General features: G+C 37.8%; 1 protein-coding gene and 1 pseudogene across 3 annotated transcripts in view; one reads left to right on the top strand and one right to left on the bottom strand.

Moving 5' to 3' along the window:
• LOC111825014 overlaps positions 1-14,165 on the bottom strand; it is a 55,285-nt pseudogene extending 41,120 nt beyond the window's left edge.
• GRM1 (glutamate metabotropic receptor 1) overlaps positions 1-21,957 on the top strand; it is a 297,798-nt gene that overhangs the window by 158,212 nt on the left and 117,629 nt on the right. The gene's annotated exons all lie outside the window — the stretch shown is intronic.

Below are 21,957 nucleotides of genomic sequence, written 5' to 3'. Positions count from 1 at the left end.
CTTCCTAGCTTGCTTCCATCCTTCCTTCCTTCCTTCCTTCCTTCCTTCCTTCCTTCCTGCCTTCCTTCCTTCCTTCCTTCCTTCATTCCTCCCCTCCTTTCTTCCTTTTTGTTTTTTAGCTCTTTCGTAGGAAGCTCCAGGCTTTTACCTATTCAGTGGCTCAGACATGGTGTCTAACAAGATCCAGGGACATATGTTGAACTCTTCCACAGAGAAAGACCAGGACAATGGGGGAGGTACTCACAGTATAATAATCTCTGGGAAGGTTTTTTTTTAAAATGTAAATGGGGAAATGACACTGTTTTCAGCTTTCTGCATCTTAATTAGAAACTTCAATTTCTGATGCTTACTTTTGGTAACTAGAACTCATATTCCTGTGGAATCTCTAATGCACCTCATTGAAAGTCACTGATATGCAGAGAGTTAATGCTAGATTTTGTAGAACTCTTAAGTCATATTTTATTATGCTTTAATTTGTATTGAGAAACAGTGGATTATATATTTTTTCAAAATGTAAATTATATGGTTAAATATCTTTTTTCATACCACAGTGCCCCTTCTAGAGAAGCTGATATCCCATTTAAAGGGAGAATGCCCTCTCTGACCACTTCCTGGCACATAGGAATCAATGACATATACATTTCTTTGTGAAGGGAATAATGAGGGTTGATTGGTATCATGGTAAGCAAGCAAATAAGACAGGGCAGTGGCAATCTCTACTCCTCTCAGGCATATGAAGCCATGCTCTCATTACAAGAGAATGAGCTCAGACCATGCACTAAAGATTCATGTAGCCAGCTACTCTGGGCACTAAACATATATGTCCAAAGCATTTGGAATAAATTGCTTCTAATCTGACACTTTTACCTCCAGGTATGAATTCTTGCAATGACCTCAGGTTACAAATCACAGCTACTAACTAATGGACTCATAACATCATTGACACCCATCATTTTTGTGTGTGTTTCATGTTGCTTCTTGCTGGAGCTTGCTGTGACAAGTTACATCCCATCTGTCTGCTCAGTATCAAGCAAAATGACAAACATAACGCAGGAAACATTGTTCAGATATTCAAAATTGTTTTCTACCATTTGGTTTTACAAATATGTTAACATTTAGAGATGGTAAATAAATGAAAGATGAATAGGACCTTGAAATTGGGATGATCTGTGAGAACTGTATGATGACAGCCATATTTTTAAAAAAACATTTGTTCACATTTACGATTGTTACACATTTTATATTTAAGTCACTTACCTCTCTCCAAAAGGATCCAATGCTCTGGAATAAATTAGCTGTCATATTTTATACAAGTAGGAAATAAAGAATCTGCCTCCTTCTTTGGAGCTGGGTTTTTATAGGAAAACGTAGAGATGTGGTATGACTGGTATTTCGTTTCCTGATCTAAAAAACACTTTAATGGAAAAAAAAATCCACCCTTCAGTGGACACTTTTTTACCAGAGTTACTGAGGTATTGTGTTAGAAAATTTTCTCTGTAAGTTAGAGGTGGGTTTGAGTAAATTTTAGACCCTTAGTTATTCCTATTAGGAGATAGAGAATTTCCCCCTGATGACTGCCCATTACTTTTTCTGTGGTGGTACAGCTGTAATTGCAAGAAGTTCTGTATTTTTTCTTTAAGGTAAAATCAACTGGAAAGATCTAAGAATTTGATGAAATATCTTAATCAAAGAGAATATGCATTTGACCATTTTGTGTTCCTTCTCAAGCACACATATTTATCTCTCCCCACTTTTGTATAGAGAGGGTTAAGCATAAAAAACATACTCAAGAGATGCACATTGGATTTATGAAACAGGTCAGCTGACTGACCAATGGATACTCTATTAATGATGGTATTTGGCTATGAGACACTCCTACTGCCAGTGGAAATAGGGCTCTTCCATAGAGTCACGAGAAAAGCATTTCGGGGACCCACACATGACAGGATGAAGTATAGTGGTAAGATTTATTGGAGTAGAAATAAAGGACTGTCTCTAGGTGTCCAGTGTCTAATCCTGACCAGGTGGCTCAGCTCCATCCCACTCTGGAAGAAGTCCAGTCTCGTCTTCACCAAGTACAGAGGAAGGGCCAAGTTCCAGAGAGTCTGGCCATTGGCCCAGCATCGGCAGGGCACCCAAAGCTTGCAGTTCATTTCAGTCCATGCCAAAGCTTAGTCCAGTTCAGTCTCTGTCCTGGATCAGCTAGCTTAGTCTCTGTTCCTGGCTGCACTCCTGCTGGCACTGTTGGGGCCGTGCTTGGAGCCCATGCCTGGGCCCGTGCAGCCCCCTAAGGCTGCTACAGAGAGAAAACATGTGAACAAATGGGTGAGCGCACAAATGAACACATGCTACCCAGGGGGGCCTTTGTTAAGCTTTGATTATATTACCTCAGGCTCTCTTTCCTAATCCTTCGTGAATTTGGGCTGGGTCCTCTCCCTATACGATCCCTTCTTAGATCTTTCGATGTTCTGCATCCTTATCCTCTCTGATTCTTCTTCTAGATGTTCTCAGGCTAGCCTCCGCCCCTTTATGTTGCCATTTTGGTTCTTACTGCACATGCCCCAAAGTGTTGCTGTGTCGTCTCTTTTCTACTGTGCATGCACCTAGCAAAGGAATTTCTCCCACCTTCCCCTGGAAATGTTGGCTAATGACCAGTAACCGATTCTTTATGCCCACTGCAGGGATGAGGTTCCCTTGGCAGAGGACGTGACAGTCCCCTGGAGAGTCTGTGAATGCTGTGGCTTCCTAGTGAATGAGGCTTAATGTTCGATTCAGCTCCCTAGTTGATTAGGCTTAATATCTGGTCCCATTTCCTCCCTTCCTTTATTAATTAGCTACCTGTGCTAACACTCCCTCAACCTTCTTAGTTTTCAAAAAACTACCTAACTTTGACTCCAAAGCATGCAGGAACTAAAATATTATGCAGTTCTTATATCTTACACACAAAGAAAAACATATGAATGCCCAGCATCATTGCTGTTATTAATATTCTTTTGTTTTAAAGAGGAAAGTACCAGATCCTCTCATTTCAGAGCAAATAACACAACTGTAAAAGCTGTTGCCAAGCAACCTGCATCACAGCTCAGATGGGCTGAATTGTTTATATTCATATGTGGATAAAATTGGCCCACTCCTCTGAAAAAAAATTTTTTTTGAGATTTTTCTACTAAGATTTTAAGGTGTAGGTCATAGCATTATTGTTATGTAGAAAGTTCAAAACTGACATATATCTCTTTCACTCCTCTTGCCACAGTAGAAGTAGATGGTTTGGGATCTGTTTCCCCATTAGACTGTGAGTTCCTTGAGGACAAGGATTTTGTTCCACACATCACACAGGAAAGGATCCTAGCTGGCATTCTGGAAGTATGTGGTAGATTCTTCTAAATCATTTTATACAAGTGTCTGCCTATATGCTTTCTGTAATAGTATTTTCTTTACAAGAACTTAGAAGGGAAAAAATAAACTATTAGATTAAAAAACATAGCAATATTAATTTATGATTAGCCAAAACTAAAGCAATAAGTTAAAAAATACTAGAATTATAACATTTTAGATTTAGAAGAAATTTTATGGAGCATTTATTCCAGTGGTCTCAACCTTATTCTTATTTGAATCACACAAGAAGCTTATAAATTTAACTGGTCTAGGATGATTTCTTAAATTGGGATATATATTTTTTAAGTCTCTAAGGTGATTCAACTGTAGGATTGGGAACCACTAATGGAGTCCAACAGTCTCATTTTATGATGGAGTAATCAGCCCCAGTGGAGTGAACCGTGCGATGTTGTGGAAAGAACACAGTCTCTGAAGTCACCTGTCAGCTGCCTGCCAACGTCTGGCTTAGTTCCTCATGGTAAAGTACAGATGATGATCTCTACTTGCGGGACTTCTGATGAGACTCAATGGAATGAGGTGTAGTCAAGTTGAAACCATGTTTGGTGGAAGCCAGGCAAGGACAGACCTTTCCCTCAACAATTTTATCTGAGTCCCAACCATGATGTCAACAGAAGCTTGAGCTGCCGACTTCCAGACTTTCCAGTATCGTGGAAAGCAGGTGCCTCCAGCTCTGCTGTCTATACTGGAAAGGAGAAAGCATGCACATATCTGCCAGGATCTTTACAAGAAACACTAGAGGCACAAAAAAAGGTTAAATGAACATAATTAATGAAAGGTGTGGCAAAGTTAAAGGAACCACCAAGGGACCATGAAGCAAGGCCAGGCCTCCTAGATCATGGGATTGGAGTGGCTATTGAAACAAGGTACCACCTGTGGCTGTGGGAAGTAGGCCACCTGACAGAAGCTGCATCGCAATGAAAGGAACAGAGCTAGTGGCCAAACTGCAGCCTGCCAGGAAGGAGCCTGGAATGAATCTCCTCCTACTCTAATTTTCTGCTGGCGACCACATTGGCTAGGACAGAGGACAAGAAAGCCCAGTTGAATCAATTCATAAAAATCAGTCTCCGGGGGCTCAGAGCAGGCAAAGAAGGGTGAAAGGCTCTGGAAGAGAAATCACAACACATCCAGGCAATTACTGGGCTTCCACCCTATGCTGGGTACTTGATGTGCATGGTGTCTCGATAGCTTGTGATGCATTGGGGCTAATCCAAATGAACATAAATTGCCCCAAATTACTGACATTGTCTGTGGCACAGCATTCATGGCCAAGAATCCATATATATATACTTTCTCATTTTGTTCAGAAATAAACACTGCAGGCAGTGAAACCTGGACTCGACTGCCGAATGCGGGTTCCCTGCACAGGAGGCACAGCTTCCACTCTGGCAAATGGCTGTTTTGCTCGAGTCCATTCATCAGGAAAATCAGCATGCACGGCCTGCCAGCCAGAGACACAGAATAACCAAAATCCATGCCTGCCCTCAGCAGCTGCCTGTTTCTCCTGAGCCCTTTGCTCACCGCTTTGTTTTGTAATTTATCCATCTAAGAAATGATATGAGCACCTGCTTCTCATCATAAGATTGAGATGTTTGAAGGAAATGAGAATCATTCTTCTGAAAGAAAGATGCTCTCTACTTAAATGCAAAGTTGAAGGGGGAGACGTTCTCTCAGCGTAATTTTCTTCAACAAACAGGACACATGCAAGACAACTGACATTTTATTTCTTTTCATAAACCTTTGTTTGAGAACTACCTGGATAATCAGAGGAAAATAAGGCATCCTCTGCCTTTGAGGAGTTCATTGTCTTGTGGGAGGAATCAGAAATGAAACATTTCTTAAAGGGGAATAATAATAGATTAGATAAAGGTTTTGGTACCTCTTTACAATCTTGTATGTATGTATTAATCTAGTAATAGCTATCTTTGTCTATTGTCTATCTATCTATCTACCTACCTACCTACCTATCTATTAAAATTTTGTTTTTAAGCTGTATCTATATCCTTTCAGCTCTTCCTACCTGATAAAGCTTTCTCTTAGATTCCCAGAGTTCTTCCACCATTTACATCCATACCTTGGTTCCTCCCTCAACCCCAGCTGATTCCCCATTGGCTTGCAGCCTTGTTTTGAATAACTTATCCTAACTCAGTTTTTTATTCTTTTATGATAAATTTACCTCTACTACCCCTATGCTGCCTCCTGATAGCCATTTTCACCTGGCCAGGGAGATATTTTATTCAGTAATTTCATAAAATACCTACTGAGGACCTGCAGACAGTAAATGTTTTATTGTTCTTTTCTTTTGTATGATGCTGAAGGGTCTGGCTTGTTCAATAACCTGGATATTGGGACCAAGATCTAATAAAATCTTAGGCTTATGAAAAAGATTATAAGCTAGGTTTATTATAATTTATTTTATTTTTTATTAAGTTTACTGGGTGACATTAGTTAGTAAGACTATATAGGTTTCATGTGTATGTCTATGATACATAATCTGCATATTTCAAATGATCTTTCGTCACCATATATTTGACCCCCTTTACCCTTTACTACCCCACCCCTACCCTGTTTCCCTCTGGTAACCATGATACTGCTATCTGTGTCTGTGAGTTCTTGTTTTTTTTTCTTGGTTATTTGTTGCTTTCAGCTTTATATCCCACATATGAGTGAAATTGTATGATTCTTAAATTTTTCTGCCTGACTTATTTGCTTAATGTGATATTCTTAAGGTCCAGCCATGTTGTCACAAATGGCAATATTTCATCTTTTCTTATGGCTGAGTAGTATTCCATTGTAAATATGTACCACATCTTCTTTATAAGATCATCTATCAAAGGACACTTTGGTTGTTTCCATGTCTCGGCCACAGTGAATAATATTGCGATGAACATAGGGGTGAATATATTTTTGCAAGTAAATGTTTTCAAATTTTTGGGGTAGATACCCAGAAGAAGGGTTGCTGGGTCATATGGCAACTCTATTAATATTTTTGCAGAAGATCCATACTGTTTTCCCTAGTAGCTATACAAGTTTACATTTTCACCAGCACTGAATGAAGGTTTCTTTTTTTCTCCACAGCCTCTCCAACACTTGTTATTACTTGTCTGTTGATAATACCAATGCTAACAAGTGTGAGGTGGTATCTCATTGTAACTTTGATTTGCATTTCCCTAATAGCTAGTGAATTTGAGCGTCTTTTCATGTATCTATTGACCATTTGTATATCTTCTTGGGAGAAATTTCTGTTCAGGTTCTCTGTTCATTTTTTAATTGGATTGTTTGTTTATTTGGTGTTGCATGAGTTCTTTATATATTTTAGATATTAACCCCTTTTTGGAGCTGTTGTTTAGAAATATCTTCTCTCATTTGGTTGGTTGCCTTTTGTTTTATGGCAGTTCATTTTGCTGTGCATAAAGCCTTTTAGTTTTATATAGTCCCATTTATTTATTTTTGCCTTTACTTTCCTTGCCTTTAGGGTCAAATTCATAAACTCTTCTCTAAGATCAAGGTCCGTAAGTTTAGTACCTATATTTTCTTCAATGTAATGTATTGTTTAGTATCTTATATTTAGGTCATTTCCCCTAAGAATCTTTTGTTGGATGCTGGTGTTAATTATTAAGAAGGATGCAGATCTTGTGTTCTGGTGAAGCACTAGGTCTCCATCCCAGAATGGGAGCTTAATACAGGCTCCCTTCTTTGCTTCCTCTCTTCCCTGCTCCATCTCTACCTTCACTTTTCCCCTTTCTTTCCTATAAGGTAACCCACAGCAGGGTAGCATCTTCCATTCTAAAATGCCCTGGTGGTGATAAAAACTGAGGCCTCATGAACAAAAAGATTTGTAAAGATATGAAAAAAAAGCTGTATAAATTTCTGCCAAGATAGGGAAATTGCATTGGCAATAATTATAATAGAGGCAGGCAGATGAACAGAAGACTTAATGTATTTATTTAAATTGGATTTAGACATTGAAGACTTTTATATGCACATTTACTATATTTCACAGATATTTTGTTATTACTCAGAGTTTCCTATATACGTTCTACTTAGTCAACATTATGATTGAGCTCTTATATAGCTGTGAGCACTGTTCTCAGCATTTTACTTATTATCCCATTTAATTGACATCATAACTTAGACAGTAGGTTATTACCCTCTTTTTACACAGGAGGAAACTGAGTCACAGAGAAGTTAAATATCTTGTCCAACGTTAATTACACAGTGTGTGGTGGAGCCAGAACTGGACCACCTTGTTCCAGAGCTTACTGAATTATGCACTTCATATAGGCCTTGCCTACCTTTTCTGTGCAGGTACACTGGCAATAAGTTATGTAGCTGATAAAGTTAAGGAACATATTCCTGGAAATATTTTAATAAATGAGAACTAAGAATTATGTAAAGGTGAAGAAAAGCATAACACAATTTCCTGTGCTTCTCTTAGCTTGAAGGTGACAGATGGGACTATTTTAGCAAGAAAAATGTCTTAAAGAACTTCAGGGTTTCTAACATTTTATTTTTCAGTCAAGATGCAATCATTTGATTTATGAAGTTTCCCTAATTTTCAGGCTTAAAAACAAGATCTTTGGAAGAATATACTCTAAGTCAAAGTTGAAACTTCAACAGCCATCTATCTCTTTTAAAACTGGACCATTTAAATATCACAGGTAAAGAATTTCCTACATTAAAACGATAAAAAAAACACGTTATAGAACTTCCCCTTTAACCCCCCCACAATCAGGAATCTTAACTATCCACTCCATGCCATCCTTTTTGTCTCCCACTCTAATTTTAATTGGCTTAAATCCCTAAAGCTCCATTAGTCAAATAACTTCCAAATTAGTTTCCCAATCCTCTTTGCATAGTGCTTTTCAAACCCCAAGATCCTTTAATGTTTGTCCTTGCATTAATTTCATTTTCAGATGTGAGTGTCATGCTCACAAATGGCCAGCCCTGGAGAAAGTAGATCATACATTATTCTCCTTTGAATTATTCGTGACCTAAAATTCAAATATAGAAGTGAGGGACGTCTAGACTTGCTGTATATGTACGGCAGGCCTTAGTTGAAAACTACCTTAGGTCAAAAGCAGCCGATGCTCTATTTTCACAGTTGTTTAGAAGTGTTGCTGGCAAGTTAAGGCACCTTGTCTGTCTAATCTGGTCTCAGTGCTTGATTTGGGCAGAGTTTGTGCACAGTGATCCTTATAAATAAACTCAGATCATACATCATATCCACCTTGATCCCTCCAGTGGCTGCCCGTCTCATTCAAAGCTCGTCCACAAGTCCTCCATGATCTGGTCCCCTTTGACTGCATCTTTAACCCTGATGCCAGTTGCTTTTCCTTGATTTGGCCCTGCATATTTTTACCTGGGCACATTTGCATTTATAGTTCTCGCTGCCTGAAATGTTCTGCCTCAGACATTTCCAAAGCACACACCTTTATCTCCTTTATGTCTTTCTTCAAACACATCTCAGGGAAGCTTTCTCTGACCACCCTCAGAATTGTCACTCTGTTCCTGATACCTACTTCCCTTTTTCTAAGAAATTATATTTATCATACCTTTGATATATTTTACTTACTTTTCTTATTATTTTGCCTTGTTAAGGTAGCTATTTCTGTCTGTTTTATTCACTAGGAAATCCCCAGAAGCTAGAACAGTACCTCGGTAAAATATTTGTTAAATAAATGGATGAGCAATAATACACACACACACACACACACACACACACACACACGAAATAAAGATAATAAAGGGAATGTGATTAACTCTTTGATGGTGTTAGAAAGCATTAGGAAAGACTTCCTGATGGAGGAATCAATAGAACTTTCCCAGGAGGGCAACTTGAAAGAGGACATTGTAACCAGTTGAAATGACACATGCAAAGGCACAGACACAAAACCATATAATGTGTTTGGAAAACTCCAAGCTTTATAATATTGATGAACTTCACTGTGTATTGAAATAAGGATAATGGAATTTATTATTTAAATAATGGAAACCATCAAGAGTTTTAAGCATGAATGATAGAAAATCATGCTCTACTCCGGCAGCATAGAAAGTATGTATTTGGAAATTGAGGCTTAACTTAGGATACAATTTGAAAGCCTTGGCAATGGCACAGGCTAACAGAAGATAAGGGATTATACTACCAGGTGTGTGTGGAAGGGTGGTAACAAAAATAATTAACAGAAATAAGGGACTGATTGAATGTGTGTGAGTTTGTTTGTGAAGGGAAGTTTGGAGGGATAGAGACATTAGATTTCTAATGTTGATGAAAATAGGATTGTTCAGCTGAATATTCCAGTCTGTGTCTTGCTTGTTGACACTGATTCATTACTTGGGATAATTACTGAGCTGTTCACCTTCATTTGATAGATCTTGAGAGTTCCAGAATGCTGGTTTATTGCTAAGGAGATAAAATTAATTGGATGATAGACCTTTCTTAAAAACCAATGAAAGTAGCAACGAAACAGTCTAGGCTACATTTTCTCTCAACATGCAAAATCTTAAAACCTATAAAACTCAAGATGCCTGAGCTTTATCTTGAAGTTAATAGAAAACTATTGATTTTTATTCACTCAAATAAAATAAGAACTATTCCTTGACAAATCCTCTGCATAAAATTATTCTGTATTCTGTGTAAAATTATTCACACTCTGCTAGTGCCAGCTCAGTGTACATTATTTCATAGAAAGGACACAGACTTTATGTCACAGTGGCCTGCTTTGGATTCTTTACCTGCATGATGACCTTTGGCAAAATTACCAGCTTATCAGGAATCTTACTTTTCCCATGAGTAAAATAAAAATAATACTGACATCACGGGATAGTTTTGAGGTTTAAATGAGACAGCACATATGGATAAGTCTAGGATGCATTGATTAGAATAATATAAATTAACTCTAGCTAATGAGCAAGAAATAATTTATGCGAAGAAAGTCAGGGCATGAAGCTAGAGAATGGGCAGGACTAAGGCAGCGGCAATCACAGAAGTGGTCTCATGGCCTAAACAGAGTGATGTAACCTCTAGAAAGTATGGATTTGGAAATTGGGGCTTAACTTAGGGATATAATTTGAAAGCCTTGGCAATGGCACAGGCTAATAGTGTGTGACAACTATTTATTGTTTTTCATCCTTGCGTTACCTGCTCAAGATTGTAAGTCTCAGTAAAGAGTATTTAATGGGCTGATTTGGCCCCTCCAGCTTCCATACCAGGAGGCCAGTCTGAGAATTTCCATCTCAACATGACCTCAAAAGGAAATCAGGCTGCTGTGGAAAGTGGAATAGATTCTTGCTAGCCAAAAACATTAAACTGTTGACTTTTAAGTGACCCATTAAATTGATGGCTTCAGAGCTGTTTTGATTATAATCCACGGTGAGACTACATCATGACTTAGGATCTACAGAAATACATGTGTGTATGTATGCATTTATATATAACCAAGACAAAAGTTTCTGTAAACCAAACTCATTCTTAATACATTGTTGCACTCTGTTTTGTTTTATTTTATCCTATTTCACTTTTTAAAATCCTGGTCACGGCTCACCAACTTGATTTCATGACTTCTGAATAAGTGCAATGCACAGGCTGAAAATTTTTTTATTACAGTGTATATATTTGCAGATTGTGAGCACTCTGTAAATTACAAGTTCTCTCACACCATCTTTCCCCCTTTATTCTGCCTCCCACTCTCCCACCAAATAAAATTGCTGACAGTAGCTGAATAACCAAAATATCTGAAGCCTCTTTCATTATAGTGGCATATAGTGTTAATCATATTTTCCTAAAGAATAGAGCTCTGTTTACAAAAGGATTTAAAAAATATGTGGACTATAAATAACAACAGTATTGAAGAAGAAATAAAACAAAGAGAATAAGATATGACTTAAACCTCAGCAAAACTAAAATTTCCTTCTTGAAATAGCATAGAATAATTTTCTATTCCACACATAACATCTGTTGCTATTCTCTGGAAAAAGACTTAGACTAAGTACACTTTTACTCAATTTTCCCTGAATTGAAATATCTATCTGACATATTTCTCAGTATGAAAATATATTTTGGTGTAAAATAGTGAATTAATTGGTTTGGCGGTATAGGGTCTTGGATTAGTAAAATTATTGGCTCAATTCTTTAGTGTGTGTGTGTGTGTGTGTGTGTGTGTGTGTGGTGTTAGTCTATCACCAAAGCATTAGGTTCATAATAGGTTTGCCCTCAAGGACTTGAATCTGACTGTTTATGTACTTCAAACACAAGAGAATTTCTAGGTTTGAAATATTCTATATGACTTTTTGGTTCTGTAAAGTCTTTGAACCATCTCAAAAGGGTTACCCCAACTGATTGGGTCCACTTATATCCATATTAGTTTTTCTCCGCTGGTCCTCCCTTCTCAGCAATCTTTTATTCATTTATATTTTTACTGTTTTCCTATCCCATTTTCAAGGAGCATTGTGACAAACCTCCTATATTCAAGCCTTTGGTTCTTAATCTATTTTGTAAAAACCTGGAGTGATTTCTCTAGCTTGTATTTGAAGCCCCCCTAGTTCAGGCTTCTCTCTTTCTCTCTCTTTAAATGACTGTTTCTCTGATTTTAAGGTACTGGTATATCATTTCCTCTCATTTCTCCATCTCATTGCCTCTTGCCTCTTCTAGAACTGAAGTCCCTGAACTTTGTCCCTTCTCATTCGCATCTTTAAATTGCTCTTCTCCACTGGAAGTTTCTTCTCTTTTTATAAACCTACCCAAAACACCTTCACACAGATTTTCTATTCTCATAGGGCATAAGCTCTCACACTTTAACTCCCCTCTTCCTCAAAGGCTATGTTTCTTGAATATGTATAGTTGTTGCTTTCACTTCTTCACACTCCTTCTTTCCTGTGTCTTCATAATCAAGCTTTCACCTGCACTAGTTTACTGAAACTCTTCTCTGGGCCCTCGTGACAAGATATCCAGAGTGTTTGTGTTTTAGTTGGTTTCCCAGGTGTTGCACTATTCCAGTTCTTTAACTACATCCTGGAAACCTTGTCCTCAAGCTGTACCCTAAAGAGCAGGCTTTTCCCAAAGTCATGTCCTGACATCTGCTCTTGGCATAGCAGTTAAGTACTAAGTACATGGACTATGGAATCACACAGCCTTAGATTCAACTCAAGATCTACAACTAGGAGCTGTGCCATTGTGCACAATTTACTTATCCCTTACAACCCCAATGGAAATAGTGATGGCACCTATATCCTAGAGTTTTTTAAATATTAGATGAGACAGTGTCAGTAAAGTGCTTAAGGAGTACGTAGCCAGTAGCATATGTCAGCTATTTTCTTGCTGTTCCCAGAAAATAGAAACCCTTCTTTTGGGAATGGGAATCACTTTTTGCCAATTTCCTACAGAGAAGGGCTCTTCTATTCCACCACTTCAGGCCTCTATTTAGCCGTTACTGTCTCCTCCCTTGGTGTATTTGGGGAAAGGGCCTCAGCATTTAGTGTAACCCCCTCCAGTTTTCTTTCTCTCTGCATTCCTCCTTTACATCCTAATTTTTGTAGGGCAGTGTGCATGTGGATAAGTCTAGCCAATGCTAGGGTTCCATATTAGAAACCCTAGTGCTGCATTTCAACACTTTTTATAGTCATTGCCCATCTCCCTTATTAATTTCAGTTGATCCAGAACTTCACCAGAAAACAAAGGATGGCAATTCATTGGTATCCCTCCAACCTTAACACTTACTGCTTTTTTTTGGTCTATTACATTTGATTCTAACCTCCAACTTTCACCTAGTACCCTTATTTTTTGCATGTATTTTTAAATTCTCTTATTGCATATATATCTCCTTATTTTCAAATTTATAATGGGACTATTTTATTTTCCTTGTACAATAAGATCACAATGTGTTTAAGACAAGATCTAAAGCATCCCCTCTTGTTTAAACTCCTTAGTGTCTATTGAGCATTTAACATGGGACCCTGTAGTTAGTAAGTGCTCAATAAATATTTTGTCATTTAAATTGAAGTTTACAAATAATACAGAATACCCATGGAACACATTTCTATCCATTTTTGTTTTGTTAAAATAGTTTATTTCCAAGAAGAGAACTTTGATTTTGGTTGCAATAATAAGCCATTTCTTAACTAAATGGCACAGAAGATACAGTTGTGTCAGTAATTAAGATATTTCAGGATGGAAATGGTGATTTAAGGTCTTATAACTTACAGTGGAATTAAAGGCAGCGATAGCATTGAAATGCTAGTTTGAAGGCAGATGGTTTTCATGGCAACGGTAAGATTCATGAAAAATTTTCTTTGAAAATGATCTCCTCAGCACTCAAAAATGCCCTGTGCTGCTTATTTTCTTTGATCCCTCCCATAAAATATTTGACATGCACCTATCTGTGCAAGGCACTGATTGAGTGGACATTCTGGTTATTGAAAACCTCATTTAGAAAGACTCTAATATCAAAGGTGGGCAGCCTGCTGTACCTGAAAAATCCTTTCATGGTACTTTGCCTTTCTCCATCATTATGTAATAATGTAATAAATAAATATGTTAATTTATTATTCCTGTTCTCTTTCTCCCTTTCTTTCTTTTTCTTATTTTAGTAGCCTTTTTAAATTTTGTTTTTTAAGGCCTTTTAGATATCCTGTCCTGCTTTCTTCCTACATATTTTATTTTATTTTTGACTTACCTGTCTGTGAATTTGTCCCACCAAATTGACTTCAGAGACGTCACTGGAACCAAGCAGCCCAGAAGTAGATGTCACTCCATGCAAGGCAGCAGTAAAATCCATGAGAGAGGTTCTGCACTGAAATAGTAGATATCGTTGCTGGCTGAGTAAATTAACAATAATGCTAATACATGAAGAAGGCCCCTCGGTCAGATCTATAATAATAAAAGGGTAATATGCTAATTAGATTGGGTGTCCTTCTGGACGTCCTTCCAGATGAAGCTGGGGCTGCGAGGGAAGCCTGGGTCCCGGGTGCCTGCCAGCAGCCAGAGGGAGCCCAGGTCCCAGGTGCCTGCCGGTGGCCGGTGGGAAGCCCAGGTCCCGGGTGCCAGAGGGAACCTGGTTCTGGCAGCCGGGGGAAGGAAGACCTATACTTGCATGAATTTTGTGCATCGGGCCCCTAGTCCAGTATAATGAAGTCTTCTTGCTCTGGTTGTATCCTGAGACCTGGTGAATATTATTCCTTCCAAGCTACTAGCTGTCTGTCCAGCGAAGTTGTACTGTTCTCATTACCTGGGCATGCTCAGGATTAAAAGTTAATGCTTCTAGAAAACTATTTTCCTTCCATCACTTTCCTTTTGCTAACTCCTATTTAATTCATCCCTCAGGTCCTACATTAGACAATTGCTTTTCATAAAACTCAGGTCCAGGTTGGGTGCCTCATCTCAGATAACACTACATTCTTCTAGTCACTGTGCTTATCACACCTCTTTAAAATTGTTAGTTGACTCATCTGTTTCTCTCTTTACTATTACTTCTGTTTGAGCAGGGACATTTTCTGCATTGCTCACAGCTATATTCTCACTATCTAAACACTGTGCTTGGCAAAAGCCAAGGTAGAGACACTGATTAAAAGCCATGCTTTAAAATATTTAAATGGGAACCCTGGCTTAACCTGGCTACTCACTTGAACTCATTGGAACAAGTGGAATCCCAATGTGCCTGGACAAGTCGCCTGCCCTGGATGTCTGATTTGAGTGAGAGAGTCAGGAAGGATTGATTGGCAGGTAACACACTGTGGGATTATGGAAGAAATGAAGGTCGATGTCTAAGGATGAAGCCAGAATAAGGTGCCCAGGATACAATTTAACTGAAATATCCATCTGAAGAAGATGGGCAGAAGTGGGTACAATGCAATGAACACTAAAAGTAGAGACACAGCAACATTAAAAAATAGCAGGAAAGGAGGGTAGGATGAAGAGGCGGAAGTATTTAGAACATAGCCAAAGGCTTGTTTTATACAGCTTTCAACCAAGAGCACAGAAAGAAGGGAACTGTTTAAGCAGGCTCGTTCCATTTGGACAGATGTTGCTGTTCTGAATTTCCCACAAAATGTCCCTTAACTTGGAGAAAGAAGAACACAATAATTGTCCAACTAAATCTGACTGTAAAGGTTTTGCCAGCCTTGGATAAATCTTCATTAATATAACATTTCGGGCTGAATTGGGAGCTACCTAGCAACTGATACATACTTTCTCACTTGGAATAGACCAAGCCCTAGTGGTCTGAAAGAAAGTAGGGAGATATTGCTACTTCCTGTGAAAGAGGTCCTGACTCCGGATCAACCAGAAAACTGGGCATCCATCCTGTTGTAAATGTCTTACAATGTAGCCGGAGAACTTCTCCCCCCTATAACCATGTGACAACTTACTGTGTCCTAGGAAATACCAGGGCAGAGTGCTGGTAGTGGCACATGGAATTCCAGGAAATGAATTTCCAGGAAGTGAATACTGCTCCCCTCCAGATGTTTCTTACTATGGTATTTTCTTTCCTCATCTGACATAGCATTACTTGAAATTATTTTATTCATGTATTTAATTACTTGTTATCTGCTTCCAGCTCTACCATGTAAGTTCCATGAGAGCAGAGGTATAGTCTAACTTGCTCACCCTTACATGCCCTAGCACCGAGGATAGGATATTACCCAACAAGACGTAGCACTCTGTAAGTTTTTGTTGAATGATAAATTAAGAAAAACAAATGGATTTGGTATGTTCTGTTTTCAGTACATGTTTGTGTAGAGTACACAACATATTCATATAGTCAGAGAACCAGAGAGAGGTGTTAAGAGATGAGCTCCCCCAACTCGGCAGAGGCACGCTGGGGGAGCTGTGCATGCTGGTCCACACCCCAGCTGGAGGTGGGATGAGATCTTCTCGGCAGTCCATGGGGCCAAGCCATACACCTTGCCTGTTAGCAAAGCTGAGCCTAGATAGAGCTCTTATTTTTAAAATTACATATTAATTAGAAAATAAGTTTAGGAAATTTCTTGACATCCTTTAAAATATATATGTATAAAAGCACCCATGATCTTCATGAGTCAGGAATAGCCAAAAGATGAGACTATGAGTGAGGAAACAAAAAAATGGAACAGCAAATGTAGATTAAAATCTATGCTAAAGAGTTCAGTTGACACCGTGGATAATTAGATGATGCTGAAGCTGATGCTGAAGCGGAGGGTGTCTAACATTAAGCACTGACAGGTCTCAGAGCTTGTGCTAAGCCCTATGCATGTGCCATCAGCGCTCCTCCTTCCTAATCATAGCTACACACTAGGATCAACTGAAGATTAAAAAAAAATTATCAGTGTTTTATTCCACACCCAGATTCAGATTTAACTGGTGTAGGGTAGGACCAGGCAGGTCCAATCACTGCACAGCTCCAGCAGGCACTGCCAACAGGGGACAGAATATCTCATGAATTGTGCAATGCAAGTAGTCCTAGGCCTTGCCTTTATTATTTATTTATTTTCACAAGTGATTCAAACAAAAAGCCAGCGCTGAGAACTTCTGGCATGCATTGATTTCATTTAATCTCATTTTAGGAGATAGGCTTGCATGGTCTCCTAACATAGAGAGGAAAAAGCAAATAAGTAAAAGTAATGAGAAAGCAGACTATAGATACAGGGGAAAATAAAAAGGAAATGCAAAATAAGAACTATGGGCATTCTCCTGAGAGAGGCCACAGCTATTAGAGCAGAAGTGGTGATTTATAGCATAATTTTCAAAAGGTCTTCAGTTACAAGGAAAGAGCCATTGAAAGGGCAGGCCTTCCTTCAGCTAAAATTAATGAAAAAGAGGCATGCCTGCAATGTCTATGAGTTTCAAAAGTATAAAATGTTCTTATGAATCAACAAGCAATAATCAAAAAAACAAAATAAAAACAAAGAAAACTGGCCACAAAAGTATAGCTTCAGATTTGTATGATAGTAGAAAATGAAAACAAAAAGTGCATACAATTTTGTGAAATCCAGTTTGTTGTCTGTGACCAGCCAAGATGTTGGCCTCTTGTGAAGGCAAAAGAAAAACATTTTCATTTAAGATCTCATCTTAATAACCTGCTGAAAAAATATACTAATACTAGAGGCCCGGTGCATGAAAATTCATGCACTGGAGGGTGGGGTCCCTCAGCCCGGCCTGCCCCCTCTCACAGTCCAGGAGCCCTCAGGGGGGGAGGCGACCCGGAGATCAGGGGAAAGCAATGCCCCCATCACACCTCTGCTGCTGCCACTGCTGGCAGCACAAGCCTCGGCCAGCCCTGGTTACCTGAGGCTTGGGCGGTCCTGGGCGGCTGGGCAGCCAATATCTGAGGCTTGCCTACACCTCAGGTGTTGGCTGGGCAGCCGCCATCCTAGGTTTGCCTGTGCCTCGGGCCGGCCCTGGGCAGCTAAGGGGCTGAGGGCCAAGGCTTGCCTGCACCTCAGGCATTGGCTGGCAGCCACCATCTGAGGCTTGCCTGTGCCTCGGGCCGGCCCCTGGGCAGCTAAGGGCTGAGGAGACTGGAGACTTCGAAGCAGGCGCGCGGCAAGGCCGGGTCCTGCCCTGGCAGGGCTGAGGGTCCTGGGTGCCACTATCTTGTGGCTGTGGGCACCGTCATCTTTGAGGGCATGGCAGCCAAATTAGCATATTCCCTCCTTATTGGCTGTGGGTGCCACCATCTTTGTGATGGTGTGAGGGTCAATTAGCATATTCCCTCTTTGTTAGATAGGATATTATCCATCTGACTAGATTTAATAGTCATTAGATTTTTATCTCAAATATATCTTAGATTACCATATGTGTGTCTGCATCTATTTCTAACTTACTTAATATATGCTATAATAGCAGTATACAAAAAGATAATATAGATAAATATTTCAAGGTAATGGTATGAATCAAAAAAGAAAGTATTTATGCCTGGCCCATGTGGTTCAGTGGTTGAGTGTCAATCTATGAACTGGGAGGGAGGTCATGGTTTGATTCCCGGTCAGGGCACATGCCCAGGTTACAGGCTGGATCCCTGGTGGGGAGTGTGCAGGAGGCAGCCAATCAATGGTTCTCTCTCATTACTGATGTTTCTATCTCTCTTCCTTCTCCCTTCCTCTCTGAAATCAATAAAAATATATTTAAAGAAAAAGTATTTTTGCCCTAGCCGGTTTGGCTCAGTGGATTGAGCATCAGCCTGCAGACTGAAGGTTCCCGAGTTTGATTCTGGTCAAGGGCACATGCCCAGATTGTAGGCTCAATCCTCAGTGGGGGGTGTGCAGGAGATAGCTGATCAATGATTCTCTCTCATTGATGTTTCTCTCTTTCCCTCTCCCTTCCTCTCTGAAATCAATAAAAATATATTTTTAAAAAATCTGAAAAAAAGGTATTTACAAAATTTGCTCTTTGAATATCTTTTGCTAATAGAAATCACAATAAACCAAATTCTAAAAGAAAACAAACTAGGAATATAGTATCAACATGTATATTAACTCTGTATGTATATAGACATACATGTACAACACATAGTGTGTGTATACGCACACATTACAATCTATAATAATAAAAGTGTAATATGCTAATTAGACTGGACAACCTTCTGGACGAAGCCGGGGCTGCCAGGGAAGCCCGGGTCCCGGATGCCAGAGGGAAGCTAGTGCCAGCAGCTGGGAGAGGGAAGTCCTACTCTTGCACGAATTTTGTGCATTGAGCCTCTACTGATGTAATAAATATAAAACATATGTGAAACAAATATCAAATAGATATAGGTAAATGACATGAAAAGATAATTATAAAATAAAGATTAAAATAAAGATTATTTCTTTTCATGCTTTATTGAGATATAACTGACATATAACATTGTGTAAGTTTAAAGTATATAATGTGTTCATTTAATATATTTATAATTAAATTTACATATATAAGTATAAAATGATTACTGAAGTAGGATTAATTAACTTCTCTATCACCTCACATAATAGAGACTATTCCTGTTTTAGTTATAATAACTTTCTATTATGTGGGGAACGTTTTTATTATATTATCATAAGTAAAAAGATGCATACAAAATTATTAATATGATTTAAGTTTATGAAAATACATACAGTAAGATTGCAAAGAATTAAATACTGCAACTATTCTTTAGATAGTGGAACTTTATATGTAAAATTATAAATATATAATTAAAAATTGCAAAATAGGGGGAAAGAATTATTCAGTAAATAGTGTGCTGATAAATAGCAATTTAGAAACAATCTAAGTTAGATCCTTATCTTGCACAAAGAATACATTTATTGATTGCTTTAACACAATAATCGCTGTTATCTGTATGCCATCATTATCACCTATTATATCCTGATTTGCTTGCATCTCAATAACTAAAATCTCTGTAATATTTCAAGAGCAAAATAATAGAATGGCCAGTTTAATCATTATACAAAGTACACATTTATAGAAAACTTAAGTCTCATTTATATTTGAATCTTTATTCTGTTATGAGAAAAAAATAGGCTAATGCTTAAGTTCTTAGCCTTTTGCTATAATGCCATTACAAATCAATTTTTTAAAAAGTGTGCATTTCTTATACTCTTGGGAATATTTGGCAATTACATTACTTCTGAATGCTATTCTTAATAGGATTTGTGTGCTCACTGGAGAGTTAAGTAATGTTAAATAAATTAGTATTTTAATGAAAATTGTGTATTAATACGGTTCCTGTCCCTAAGTAGCAATTTAATCCAAATAAATAAAGTAATTCAATTTTTTTCTAAATAAATAGCATTGGCTTGGAAAGTCCTACATTGCAACTGAGCATTGCTGTACTCACTGATACTTAAGGCTGTTATTAAAGGGAAAATGCATTCATTTTGAGGATGATGAGACTTGAAAATTTTGCTTACTGTCCCATAAAGAAAATTAGATAAGCATATTCAGTGCTCTCAGATGAGTCATTAGGTGATCTAATTTACTTATAGAATGTGATAACTAAATATAATGTATTGCTCAGGTAAATAGAACTTTAACAATAGTTCGGCCATAAATTTAGTTTCTTTGAAAGATTCAGCCCAGCCACTAAGAATGACAATAAAATTCTTATCATAATCAAGATATTTATTATAATTAGCAGAAATTCATTGAAACATTATGCTGAGTATTTAAAAATAATATCTATGAGGATATCTTATCGCTAATATTAATAAAATTTTATACTAGAAGATTAAACCTTTATTCTTTTCTGTTTAAATTGTGGTTGCCAGGACCTGAAGGGCAAGGACATGGGGAGCTATTGGTCATGGTGAACAAACTTCCAGTTTTGTGAGATGAGTAAGTCCTGGAGATCTAATGTAGGGCAATGTGACCATAATTAACATTGTATACTTGAAAATTGCTTAAAAAGTAGATCTTAAATGTTCTCACCAGAAAAGAAATTATATGGTGATTATTTTAAGGTACACCTCACACATATATAATATTTATTTGTCAATTATACTTTAATAAACCTGAAAAAAAGATATGTTGAAAATAAAGCCAGAATTGCTTTGCTAGATAATACAAATTTAATTCACTCAAGCATCATTACCAAAAAAAATGTGCTATGTACTTTCTAATGTGAACATGTAGACAGGTATCTTTCCTACACTTTCTAAATGAAAAACTTGGAGGTAATAATATAATAACTACTTCTTTTGTTGAGTGCATATTCTTTGGTGAGTGCTTTAAATACACCACCTAATTACTTATGGGGCACAGGGCAATTAAACAAGCTGGGAAATAACAGTAGAGATTTCAGCCTAGAAAGACTGACTCTTTAATAGCCTTTGATTTTAGCCACTATGCAATATTTGTAGAACGATTTATTTTATAAGATCAACCTCATTTATTGAAAATGCACTTATATTTGGTATCTGCAAATTTATCATTTTCTAAAGAAAACCTTTTTATTCACTCTGAAAGTTTTTAAATACCAATCAAATTGCATCCTGACCATGACTTCTATTACCTGCCATATAGTTCTAAGTGAATGTTTCTGCATTATTTTACAAAATTTTGAGATATTTTCTTACCCATATTTTAAAATATTATAGTGCATTTCATAATAATAGTACATTTATAATCTCATAAAAGCATTCAATCTTCACCTACAGTGAAGCTATAGTACTAAAATAAATGTAACATTCATCTCATTCTGAGATAGCTATTTGAAAAATAGCTGGAATTAAAGTCTGAAAGACAAAACTGTTGTAGACTGCCACAGCCAATATAATCTGCAGCCATTTCAAGTGAATATTCAAGGTGCTCTGACATGTCCAAATGAAAAATAAACAACAGATAAGAAACCTCATCATTTGCACAAAAAGGTTCAATAGAATTCTAATTTTTTCCCCTCAAATTTATAAAAGATCTTTAAGATTGATAAGTATAGGAGGAAAAAAACACATACAAATGTGTTTCCTCAAAAAAGGAAACTTCTACTACTACCCAGACTCCTGAAGCAGGATAGGTGAAATAAGTACTTGAGATATTAAGTAAAGAATAATGTTATGATGCTATCAATTGATCTATCAGATACATACCCCACCCTAGATTCTGCAACATAAGTTCCCATTGTATCA

This window comes from Myotis lucifugus, unplaced genomic scaffold (genome assembly GCF_000147115.1).
Source record: "Myotis lucifugus unplaced genomic scaffold, Myoluc2.0 scaffold_11, whole genome shotgun sequence".
Lineage (NCBI taxonomy): Eukaryota > Metazoa > Chordata > Mammalia > Chiroptera > Vespertilionidae > Myotis > Myotis lucifugus.
The sequence above is the reverse complement of the archived record's forward strand: the minus strand, read 5'-3'. Positions and strand labels throughout refer to the sequence as shown.